Genomic DNA, 14,076 nt, shown 5'->3' with positions numbered 1-14,076 from the left:
CTTCCTGTGCCTCTGTCGCATTAATATTGAAAACTCTTCCGCGGCCTTGTCCATTCGTGTTCTCCTGGTTCGGGCAATTTCTAATAATGTGGCCCGGTTTTCCACATTTATAACAAACTACATTGGCATAACTTGCTCCGACACTACTTGCTCCGCCATTACTCGTTCCGACACATTTGTTCCTTTCGTTCTATTAACCCCTGGTCTGTAGACCTCACACTTCGCCGCGCTATGACCATTTCTTTTACACTTGTTGCAAAATTTGGTGCAGAACCCCGAGTGATACTTTTCACACCTTTGGCATAGCTGCTTCTGATTGTTGTTGTTGTTGCGGTTATTATTGTTGTTGGGATGATTGTTGTAGTTGCTGTTGTTGTTGTTGTTGTTGTTGTTGTTGGGCCGTTTGTTGTAGTTGCGATTGATGTTGCGATTGTTGGGATAATTGTTGCGATTATTGTTGTAATTGCTGTTGTTGTTGTATTGGTGATTCTTATCACCGTTTTCCTCCCACTTTCTTTTGACTTGCTTCACATTGGCCTCTTCAGCAGTCTGTTCTTTAATTCTTTCTTCAATCTGGTTCACTAGTTTGTGAGCCATTCTACATGCCTGTTGTATGGAGGTGGGCTCGTGTGAACTTATATCTTCTTGGATTCTTTCCGGCAATCCTTTCACAAACGCGTCGATCTTCTCTTCCTCATCTTCGAATGCTCCCGGACACAATAGGCATAATTCTGTGAATCGTCTTTCGTACGTGGTAATATCAAATCCTTGGGTTCGTAACCCTCTAAGTTCTGTCTTGAGCTTATTGACCTCGGTACTTCTCGTTCATCAAGTGCTTGAATGCTGACCACGGTAGTGCGTACGCATCGTCTTGTCCCACTTGCTCTAGATAGGTATTCCACCATGTTAACGCAGAACCTGTGAAGGTATGCGTAGCGTACTTCACTTTGTCCTCTTCAGTACACTTACTTATGGCAAACACCGATTCGACCTTCTCGGTCCACCGTTTCAATTCGATCGGTCCTTCGGTTCCATCAAATTCCAAAGGTTTGCAGGCAGTGAATTCTTTGTAGGTGCATCCTACACGATTTCCTGTACTGCTAGATCCAAGGTTATTGTTGGTATGTAGCGCAGCCTGTACTGCAGCTATGTTTGAAGCTAGAAAAGTACGGAATTCCTCGTCATTCATATTCACGGTGTGCCGAGTAGTCGGTGCCATTTCCTTCAAAATAGTCAAATGGAACAAGTTAATCATACAGAATATTAAGAGTAGTTAATAGTATTTCGTAGCATAATATGAACTCATTTATAAAAGCTTTTTCTTCATATTAGCGTTTTATAAGTTTAAATTCGGGTAGTACCTACCCGTTAAGTTCATACTTAGTAGCTAATATACAATTCAACTACTACAATTCTATATGAAAAACTGATTATAATAATATTTCGCGTTCAAACTTTTATACAATATTTTACAAACTTACAATACCGCTTATTTTACATAAAGCATGAAATATAGCACACAATAACTTTGATACAAGATAGTTGTGAAGATAATTCTAGCTAGTACACAAGTCGTTCAGCAAAGGCCATAAAGACACGTAATTCATACGTCCAGAAACAAGTCATGCATTCTGGTTTTACTAGGACTACTTCCCATCCTTGGTCTTGTGGAACATAACCGTTATGGCCGTTGATAAGACAGCGTGTTGTAACGTCGTCAAAGGGACGAGGGTTACGTAATGTCCAACGGTCCTGTAACAATCTAAAAACCTCATTTCTTACCCCAATTACCGACTCCGTCACTTGTGGGAACGTTTTGTTTAATAGTTGTAGCCCGATGTTCTTGTTCTCACTTTGGTGAGAAGCGAACATTACTAATCCGTAAGCATAACATGCTTCTTTATGTTGCATGTTAACCGCTTTTTCTAAATCACGAAGTCCAATATTCGGATATATTGAGTCAAAATAATTTCTTAACCCATTGCGTAAAATAGCGTTTGGGTTCCCCGCAATATATGCGTCAAAGTAAACACATCGAAACTTATGGATTTCCCAATGTGATATCCCCCATCTTTCGAACGAAAGCCTTTTATAAACCAAGGTATTCTTGGAACGTTCTTCGAATGTCTTACAAACTGATCTCGCCTTAAATAGTTGTGCCGAAGAATTCTGACCGACTCTAGACAAGATTTCATCAATCATGTCTCCGGGTAGGTCTCTTAAAATATTGGGTTGTCTATCCATTTTATGTTTTTATACTGTAAAATAGACAAGAGTTAGATTCATAAAAAAAATACTTATTAATACAAGCAATTTTTACATATATCATAAAGCATAAGCACACTATATTACATATATTACACCACACGAATACAACTATCTTATTCCGACTCGCTTGTTTCTTCTTCTTCGGTTTTGGTTCGTTTTGCCAAGTTTCTAGGGATATATGATGTTCCCCTAATACGAGCCGTCGTTATCCACATTGGTTTAGAAAAACCTGGTGGTTTAGAGGTTCCCGGGTCATTGTTACAACTTAAGGACTTCGGGGGTTGACGATACATATAATGTTCATCGGGGTTGGAATTAGATTTCTCTATTTTTATGCCCTTTCCCTTATTATTTTCTTTTGCCTGTTTAAATTCAGTTGGGGTAATTTCTATAACATCATCGGAATTCTCGTCAGAATCCGATTCATCGGAGAATTGGTAATCCTCCCAATATTTTGCTTCCTTAGCGGAAACACCATTGACCATAATTAACCTTGGTCGGTTGGTTGAGGATTTTCTTTTACTTAACCGTTTTATTATTTCCCCCACCGGTTCTATTTCTTCATCCGGTTCCGATTCTTCTTCCGGTTCCGATTCTTCTTCTGGTTCTGACTCTTCTTCCGGTTCCTCTTCGGGAACTTGTGAATCAGTCCACGAATCATTCCAATTTACATTTGACTCTTCATTATTATTAGGTGAGTCAATGGGACTTGTTCTAGAGGTAGACATCTATCACATAATATCAAACGCGTTAAGAGATTAATATATCACATAATATTCACATGTTAAAAATATATAGTTTCCAACAAAATTTGTTAAGCAATCATTTTTCAAGTAAACACGCTCGAAGTCCAGACTCACTAATGCATCCTAACAAACTAGATAAGACACACTAATGCAAAATTCTGGTTCTCTAAGACCAACGCTCTGATACCAACTGAAATGTCCCGTTCTTATTGATTAAAAACGTTCCATATTAATTGATTTCGTTGCGAGGTTTTGACCTCTATATGAGACGTTTTTCAAAGACTGCATTCATTTTAAAACAAACCATAACCTTTATTTCATCAATAAAGGTTTAAAAAGCTTTACGTAGATTATCAAATAATGATAATCTAAAATATCCTGTTTACACACGACCATTACATAATGGTTTACAATACAAATATGTTACAACAAAATAAGTTTCTTGAATGCAGTTTTTACACAATATCATACAAGCATGGACTCCAAATCTCATCCTTATTTAAGTATGCGACAGCGGAAGCTCTTAATAATCACCTGAGAATAAACATGCTTAAAACGTCAACAAAAATGTTGGTGAGTTATAGGTTTAACCTATATATATCAAATCGTAACAATAGACCACAAGATTTCATATTTCAATACACATCCCATACATAGAGATAAAAATCATTCATATGGTGAACACCTGGTAACCGACATTAACAAGATGCATATATAAGAATATCCCCATCATTCCGGGACACCCTTCGGATATGATATAAATTTCAAAGTACTAAAGCATCCGGTACTTTGGATGGGGTTTGTTAGGCCCAATAGATCTATCTTTAGGATTCGCCTCAATTAGGGTGTCTGTTCCCTAATTCTTAGATTACCAGACTTAATAAAAAGGGGCATATTCGATTTCAATAATTCAACCATAGAATGTAGTTTCACGTACTTGTGTCTATTTTGTAAATCATTTATAAAACCTGCATGTATTCTCATCCCAAAAATATTAGATTTTAAAAGTGGGACTATAACTCACTTTCACATATTTTTACTTCGTCGAGAAGTAAGACTTGGCCACTGTTGATTCACGAACCTATAATAATATATACATATATATTAAAGTATGTTCAAAATATATTTACAACACTTTTAATATATTTTGATGTTTTAAGTTTATTAAGTCAGCTGTCCTCGTTAGTAACCTACAACTAGTTGTCCACAGTTAGATGTACAGAAATAAATCGATAAATATTATCTTGAATCATTCCACGACCCAGTGTATACGTATCTCAGTATTGATCACAACTCAAACTATATATATTTTGGAATCAACCTCAACCCTGTATAGCTAACTCCAACATTCACATATAGAGTGTCTATGGTTGTTCCGAAATATATATAGATGTGTCGACATGATAGGTCGAAACATTGTATACGTGTCTATGGTATCTCAAGATTACATAATATACAATACAAGTTGATTAAGTTATGGTTGGAATAGATTTGTTACCAATTTTCACGTAGCTAAAATGAGAAAAATTATCCAATCTTGTTTTACCCATAACTTCTTCATTTTAAATCCGTTTTGAGTGAATCAAATTGCTATGGTTTCATATTGAACTCTATTTTATGAATCTACACAGAAAAAGTATAGGTTTATAGTCAGAAAAATAAGTTACAAGTCATTTTTGTAAAGGTAGGCATTTCAGTCGAAAGAACGACGTCTAGATGACCATTTTAGAAAACATACTTCCACTTTGAGTTTAACCATAATTTTTGGATATAGTTTCATGTTCATAATAAAAAACATTTTCTCAGAATAACAACTTTTATATCAAAGTTTATCATAGTTTTTAATTAACTAACCCAAAACAGCCCGCGGTGTTACTACGACGGCGTAAATCCGGTTTTACGGTGTTTTTCGTGTTTCCAGGTTTTAAATAATTAAGTTAGCATATCATATAGATATAGAACATTTGTTTAGTTAATTTTAAAAGTCAAGTTAGAAGGATTAAGTTTTGTTTGCGAACAAGTTTAGAATTAACTAAACTATGTTCTAGTGATTACGAGTTTAAACCTTCGAATAAGATAGTTTTATATATATGAATCGAATGATGTTATGAATATCATTACTACCTCAAGTTTAGTAGGTAAACCAACTGGAAGTGACAAGAAATGATCTAGCTTCAAAGGATCTTGGATGGCTTGAAAGTTCTTGAAGTAGGATCATGACACAAAAACAAGTTCAAGTAAGATTTTTACTCGAATTAAGATAGTTTATAGTTATAGAAATTGAATCAAAGTTTGAATATGAATATTACCTTGAATAAGAAAGATAACCTACTGTATATAACAAAGGTTTCTTGATCTTAGATGATTACTTGGAATGGATTAGAAAGCTTGGAAGTAAATTAGTAAACTTGAAGGGATTTTTGAAGTGTTCTTGAAGTGTTCTTCCTATGATGATTATAGCTTTATTCTTGAAGTGATTTTTGATGAAGATGATGATTAACTACTGGAAAAATACGTTCATAATAGTGTGTGTGTGTGTGTGTTGAGAGAGAATTAGAAAGAGAATTGGAAGTGAAATGGAGTGAATGATGAGTGGTAATTGGTGAGTGGTGAGTGGGGTTAAAAGGAGTTCTAGTTAGTTGACTAGCTCATGGTAGAAGTTAAAATTGATTAGTCATACATGACATAATCAAGAGTGGAATCCCATGCTAGTTCCTATTGGTATATACCCATAGTAAGTACGTTTTGAAGCTGTGTATAATACGGGTAAGAATACGACTAGAATTCTTGATGAAAGAAAAGAATGGGAAAGTAACTGTAACCATTTTCGTTAAGTATGAGTGTTTTGATATATGTCTTGAAGTCTTCCAAAAGTATTTAAATACATCTAAATACACTACATGTATATACATTTTAACTGAGTCGTTAAGTCATCGTTAGTCGTTACATGTAAGTGTTGTTTTGAAACCTTTAAGTTAACGATCTCAATTAATGTTGTTAACCCATTGTTTATTATATCTAATGAGATGTTAAATTATTATATTATCATGATATTATAATATATTAATATATCTTAATATGATATATATACATTTAAATGTCGTTACAACGATAATCGTTACATATATGTCTCGTTTCGAAATCCTTAAGTTAGTAGTCTTGTTTATATGTATATAACTCATTGTTAATATACTTATGGAGATACTTACTTATCATAATCTCATGTTAACCATATGTATATCCATATATATATCCTCATGTCGTTTTTACAAGTTTTAACGTTCGTGAATCGCCGGTCAACTTGGGTGGTCAATTGTCTATATGAAACATATTTCAATTAATCAAGTCTTAACAAGTTTGATTGCTTAACATGTTGGAAACATTTAATCATGTAAATATCAATCTCAATTAATATATATAAACATGGAAAAGTTCGGGTCACTACAGTTTGTCGGTAAGTGCTTCAGATTCTTTGCCAAGAGTGCAGGTTGGTGGGTGGAAAGAATCGCCTTCTACTCGTCTCCATTGATTAAGTCGACTATGAACCCATCAGATGAATTGAGGATAGATGATTGGTTGATTCATTCTGGTGACGCTGTTTTCGGAGCTTAGGTGAATATCCATGTCGGAATAGCTGTTGAAATAACTATCGGAATAGCTATCGAAATCTGAGGGACTCGAACTGGTTGAGGGATTCATCTCGTACGATCAGATGAAGGATTTTCGATAAGAAATAGATTATAGGATGTATATTAGTATCCTGCAATACATAATTTACATATGCATATATAATACTAAAATCCCATAAGTTACGGAGGAATCTACGAATGCTGTCAGGCAAAGGTAACAGTAACAGATACGCTATGATATGAGTTTATCTATACACTGTCTATGCAATAGAGGCAGTAAGACGTGTCTAGACTTTAAGGATGATAAGAAAATAATTTTTGACACTAAATGATAAGCAAAACTTTTGACATGCAGACACGGTCGAAGTCCAGACCCACTAATGCATCTAAACAACTATCAATTAGACACACTAATGCAAGACCTGGTTCGCTAAGACCACTGCTCTGATACCAACTGAAAGGACCCATCCTAATCCATCTGGACGAATACATTACATTTGGTTACATCGCGAGGTACTTGACCTCTATATGATACATTTTACAAACATTGCATTCGTTTTTAAAAGACAAACTTTCATTACATCGACAGTTGACGTCATGCATACCAATTCATAATATATCCAACTATAATTGACTTAGTAATAATCTTGATGAACTCGATGACTCGAATGCAGCGTCTTTTGAAATATGTCATGAATGACTCCAAGTAATATCTCTAATATGAACAAATGCACAGCCGAAGATTTCTTTCATATCTGAGAATAAACATGCTTTCAAGTGTCAACCAAAAGGTTGGTGAGTTCATAGGTTTATCATAAACAGTAAAATTTCATCATTTTGATAGACCACAAGATTTAAATGTTGCATGGTACAAATGGGCCCGAATCCTATACCCACCTGTAATGTACATGCGATATCTTTTAAATACAGTACACCTTTCTCGTGTACGAAATTCTTTTTCATAAATCTTAGTATCCGTACACATTTCTCGTGCACAAAAATAACATACACATAACCTGTGTATAAAATCATTCTCTCGATACATAACATTCACTTTGCTTTCATAACTTGGCTTAGTAACTGACCTTAACATATAATGATCATAATAATATCCCCAAAACAGAACATCTCGTCTGTATAATAATCATATAAACTTCAAAATACTAAACACCACGCCCACTTGCCCTTCCGTCTAGTGAACATTCTGGGTGGGGGTGTTAAACCCGGTAGCTACTTTTAGGATTCGTGTCAATTAAGCGTGCACTAATTTTCAAAATTAGTGATGTTCCCTAATTCTTATGTTACCAAGCAATAATAATCAGGGAAAAAATATTCATATCAATTGTGGCCATTATAACGTCGACATAATTCAATGGTGGCAATTATCACGTCCACATAATTCATTCGAGGAATATTTTGCTTGTGTCTATCTCGTTAAACATTTATAAAAGCATTTCATGTATTCGCAGTTCAAAAATATATTTCAAAAGCATTTAATAAAGCAGTTGTAAAAATAGCGCATGTATTCTCAGTCCAAAAAATGTAAAGAGTAAAAGGGAATCAAATGAACTCACAATACAATATTTTGTAGTAAAAATATGCATACCACGGTACTGAACAATGCAAGGTTGGCCTCGGATTCACGAACCTATATCAATTATATATATATTAAAACCTATAATCGTAACTGAATAAATTTATTTATTATATATTTATATATTATATATTTTATTTGTGTATATATTCAAAATAATTTAATATCTATATAGTTATATTAATATATCCATATTTATTTATATACATTATTGTTTAGTGATATATTTAAAATCAATAGTCTGTTATATGTACGTATTTAAATAAATAATATTAGTAAGTTTGATTTATATAGTTATATGATATATTAATATATTTATAGTATATGTAATAAGTGTATTTTATGTACAAAATATGTATCTGTTTAAAAGATAGTTTTTGATAATAATAATGATGTACTAATAATAATAATAATAATAACTTTGTTAATAATAATACTAATAATTAGTAATTTACTTAAATTATAGTTTTATCCATAGTTTTTAAATCCATACATTTTATATAGATTCTTATAATCTTAATGACGATATCTTTAAAAATTTTATGGTCATAATCATAATACTTTTAATAATAATGATATTGATCATACTATTACTAATAATAATGATAGTAAAGATGTTATTTTTTAATGATAATATTAGTTTTAACAAAAATGACAGGTTTAAAAATAAAGTTACTTTAGTAATAATGGTAGTAATAATAATACTAATAATGGTAAGTTTACTACTAATAATATTATTAATACTTATAATGATAATAATAATAATGACAATAATCCTAAATAATAATACATGCTCGTGATATTAATATTAGTAATATAAATGTTAATATTAACTATAGTTGTTATAATTGTAGTAATCATAATAAGTAGTAAATAACAATGATAATAATTATAAGTCTATCAATAATAATAATAATAATAATAATAATAATAATAATAATAATAATAATAATAATAATAATAATAATAATAATAATAATAATAATAATAATAATAATAATAATAATAATAATAATAATGGTAATAGAAATAAAATAAAGATTATACCCTTTTTTAAAAGCTTCTATAAAAAGAATGCCGCAAACAAGGCTCGAACCCATGACCACTCGAATACCCGAACCATAAACAAACCACTCCTCCGTTCCCTTTTTTCCTAATTAATCCCAGACCCATACTTATTTAAGATGATTTCTGTTTTCTATCTCTATCCTCTTCAAAACAACAAATCGACTGGGCTTTTAACAATACCAATAAACAAATTTATTTGCTTGATTTAATACTTTCTAAACAACCCAAAACGACCTCTGTGATATCCTAATTATTAGACAACAATAAAAAGTTGTTTTGCAGCAAAACAGTGACGCGAAGAACACTTTGAAACCTCAACACTGATTTTGATTTTTAGACCTGTTTTAGATTAAAAAAAATTGATACTTGAAATATGTTACAAATCCTTTATAGAAGCTTCATGAACCATTATTTGATCCAGAAACGTCACAGCAAATCGAATTTTACAATGAACACATCAGTTGACTTTTGAAATCGAAAATTTGACTCCAAAATTTGAAATCAATAAAAGGAATTGGAAGCTGAGTTTTCACAGATAGTTTGAATAAATGACTCCTAACATAACTGCATTATTATATTTTGAGGTTTCGTTCAAATTCGAGGTTTTGGAAAAATCATTCAAAAACAGAGAACGTCGAGCTTTATTTTGTTATTTTTTTGTTTTTAATTTCAATGCAGTTATGATATAGTTGTATGTATAGATGATAACCGAATAATTTAAGCTAGAAGCACTGATATGATTAATTGAGAGGGACCGGTAACAATAGTAGACATAAGAATCGAATTTTGAATAAAATCAATTAATAAAGCAGATAGAGTTAAATAATTTCTGTGTTTGGAGCATGACCTGTAACGGAATCCGACATAAACAAAAACTAGATACAGTTTGGATTAAGATGGGGAACTGAATTGGAAGAAAACAAAGAAAAATTATACGTAATCAGATTTCTTTTATTTACCATTAATATCAATAATTAATTAATATTAATATTAATAATAATATTTTTAATATTTTTAAGAATAACATCAATAATATAAATAACTATGATAATAATAATTATACTAATAATGATATTAATAATAATGATAACACAAAAAAATAATGATATTATTAATGATATGAATAATAATACTAATTAAAATAATATTAGTATTATCAATGATAATAATACTATATAACATTTTATTCATATCAAATTTCATTTTTATGTTATATGTAATAATTTTATTAATACTGATTTTTACTATTAATATTTCTTTTAATGAAAGTAATAATAATATAGTAATTATATTTAAACTTGTTATTACATTTAATATACTAATATTATGATTTATTAATTATGTAGTTTTTAACAGGTCTTTTATATTTAATATTTATACATTTTATGTAGTTTACAATATACATGTAATATTAATTGTATATAAAAGTCATATATATATTTGTTTCAATAACAACTCAATTACTCTATATATTATTTTATATTTTAATTTAAATGATTAAAGTATACTTTATTAATTTTTAAAATATTATATATATACTTATATTTATAATTGCATATATATTATTTATATATATATATATATATATATATATATATATATATATATATATATATATATATATATATATATATATATATATATATATATATATATATATATGAAATGTCCCGTTCTTATTGATTAAAAACGTTCCATATTAATTGATTTCGTTGCGAGGTTTTGACCTCTATATGAGACGTTTTTCAAAGACTGCATTCATTTTTAAAACAAACCATAACATTTATTTCATAAATAAAGGTTTAAAAAGCTTTACGTAGATTATCAAATAATGATAATCTAAAATATCCTGTTTACACATGACCATTACATAATGGTTTACAATACAAATATGTTACATCGAAATCAGTTTCTTGAATGCAGTTTTTACACAATATCATACAAACATGGACTCCAAATCTTTTCCTTATTTTAGTATGCAACAGCGGAAGCTCTTAGTATTCACCTGAGAATAAACATGCTTTAAACGTCAACAAAAATGTTGGTGAGTTATAGGTTTAACCTATATATATCAAATCGTAACAATAGACCACAAGATTTCATATTTCAGTACACATCCCATACATAGAGATAAAAATCATTCATATGGTGAACACCTGGTAATCGACATTAACAAGATGCATATATAATAATATCCCCATTATTCCGGGACACCCTTCGGATATGATATAAATTTCGAAGTACTAAAGCATCCGGTACTTTGGATGGGGTTTGTTAGGCCCAATAGATCTATCTTTAGGATTCGCGTCAATTAGGGTGTCTGTTCCCTAATTCTTAGATTACCAGACTTAATAAAAAGGGGCATATTCGATTTCGATAATTCAACCATAGAATGTAGTTTCACGTACTTGTGTCTATTTTGTAAATCATTTATAAAACCTGCATGTATTCTCATCCCAAAAATATTAGATTTTAAAAGTGGGACTATAACTCACTTTCACAGATTTTTACTTCGTCGGGAAGTAAGACTTGGCCACTGGTTGATTCACGAACCTATAACAATATATACATATATATCAAAGTATGTTCAAAATATATTTACAACACTTTTAATATATTTTGATGTTTTAAGTTTATTAAGTCAGCTGTCCTCCTTAGTAACCTACAACTAGTTGTCCACAGTTAGATGTACAGAAATAAATCGATAAATATTATCTTAAATCAATCCACGACCCAGTGTATACGTATCTCAGTATTGATCATAACTCAAACTATATATATTTTGGAATCAACCTCAACCCTGTATAGCTAACTCCAACATTCACATATAGAGTGTCTATGGTTGTTCTGAAATATATATAGATGTATCGACATGATAGGTCGAAACATTGTATACGTGTCTATGGTATCTCAAGATTACATAATATACAATACAAGTTGATTAAGTTATGGTTGGAATAGATTTGTTACCAATTTTCACGTAGCTAAAATGAGAAAAATTATCCAATCTTGTTTTACCCATAACTTCTTTATTTTAAATCCGTTTTGAGTGAATCAAATTGCTATAGTTTCATATTGAATTCTATTTTATGAATCTAAACAGAAAAAGTATAGGTTTATAGTCAGAAAAATAAGTTACAAGTCATTTTTGTAAAGGTAGTCATTTCAGTCGAAAGAACGACGTCTAGATGACCATTTTAGAAAACATACTTCCACTTTGAGTTTAATCATAATTTTTGGATATTGTTTCATGTTCATAATAAAAATCATTTTCCCAGAATAACAACTTTTAAATCAAAGTTTATCATAGTTTTTAATTAACTAACCCAAAACAGCCCGCGGTGTTACTACGACTGCGTAAATCCGATTTTACGGTGTTTTTCGTGTTTCCAGGTTTTAAATCATTAAGTTAGCATATCATATAGATATAGAACATGTGTTTAGTTGATTTTAAAAGTCAAGTTAGAAGGATTAACTTTTTTTTGCGAACAAGTTTAGAATTAACTAAACTATGTTCTAGTGATTACAAGTTTAAACCTTCGAATAAGATAGCTTTATAGGTATGAATCGAATGATGTTATGAACATCATTACTACCTCAAGTTCCTTGGATAAACCTACTGGAAATGAGAAAAATAGATCTAGCTTCAAAGGATCCTTGGATGGCTTGAAAGTTCTTGAAGCAGAATCATGACACGAAAATAATTTCAAGTAAGATTTCCACTCGAAATAAGATTGTTATAGTTATAGAAATTGAATTAAAGTTTGAATATGATTATTACCTTGTATTAGAAAGATAACCTACTGTAAGTAACAAAGGTTTCTTGATCTTGGATGATTACTTGGAATGGATTTAGAAAACTTGGAAGTAAACTTGCAATCTTGGAAGTATTCTTGATTTTATGAAACTAGAACTTTTGGAATTTATGAAGAACACTTAGAACTTGAAGATAGAACTTGAGAGAGATCAATTAGATGAAGAAAATTGAAGAATTAAAGTGTTTGTAGGTGTTTTTGGTCATTGGTGTATGGATTAGATATAAAGGATATGTAATTTTGTTTTCATGTAAATAAGTCATGAATGATTACTCATATTTTTGTAGTTTTATGAGATATTTTATGCTAGTTGCCAAATGATGGTTCCCACATGTGTTAGGTGACTCACATGGGCTGCTAAGAGCTGATCATTGGAGTGTATATACCAATAGTACATACATCTAAAAGCTGTGTATTGTACGAGTACGAATACGGGTGCATACGAGTAGAATTGTTGATGAAACTGAACGAGGATGTAATTGTAAGCATTTTTGTTAAGTAGAAGTATTTTGATAAGTGTCTTGAAGTCTTTCAAAAGTGTATGAATACATATTAAAACACTACATGTATATACATTTTAACTGAGTCGTTAAGTCATCGATAGTCGTTACATGTAAATGTTGTTTTGAAACCTTTAGGTTAACGATCTTGTTGAATGTTGTTAACCCATTGTTTATTATAACAAATGAGATGTTAAATTGTTATATTATCATGATATTATGATATATAATATAACTTAGTATGATATATATACAGTTAAATGTCGTTACAACGATAATCGTTACATATATGTCTCGTTTCGAAATCATTAAGTTAGAAGTCTTATTTTTACATATGTATTTCATTGTTAATACACTTAATAATATATTTACTTATCATTTAACATAATTAACCAAGTGTATCAATATCTTAATATGATTCATATGTACCTAGTAAGACGTTGTTATAACGATAAT

Source organism: Rutidosis leptorrhynchoides, chromosome 1 (genome assembly GCF_046630445.1).
Source record: "Rutidosis leptorrhynchoides isolate AG116_Rl617_1_P2 chromosome 1, CSIRO_AGI_Rlap_v1, whole genome shotgun sequence".
Taxonomy (NCBI): Eukaryota; Viridiplantae; Streptophyta; class Magnoliopsida; order Asterales; family Asteraceae; genus Rutidosis; species Rutidosis leptorrhynchoides.
Note: the sequence above shows the minus strand (reverse complement) of the source record.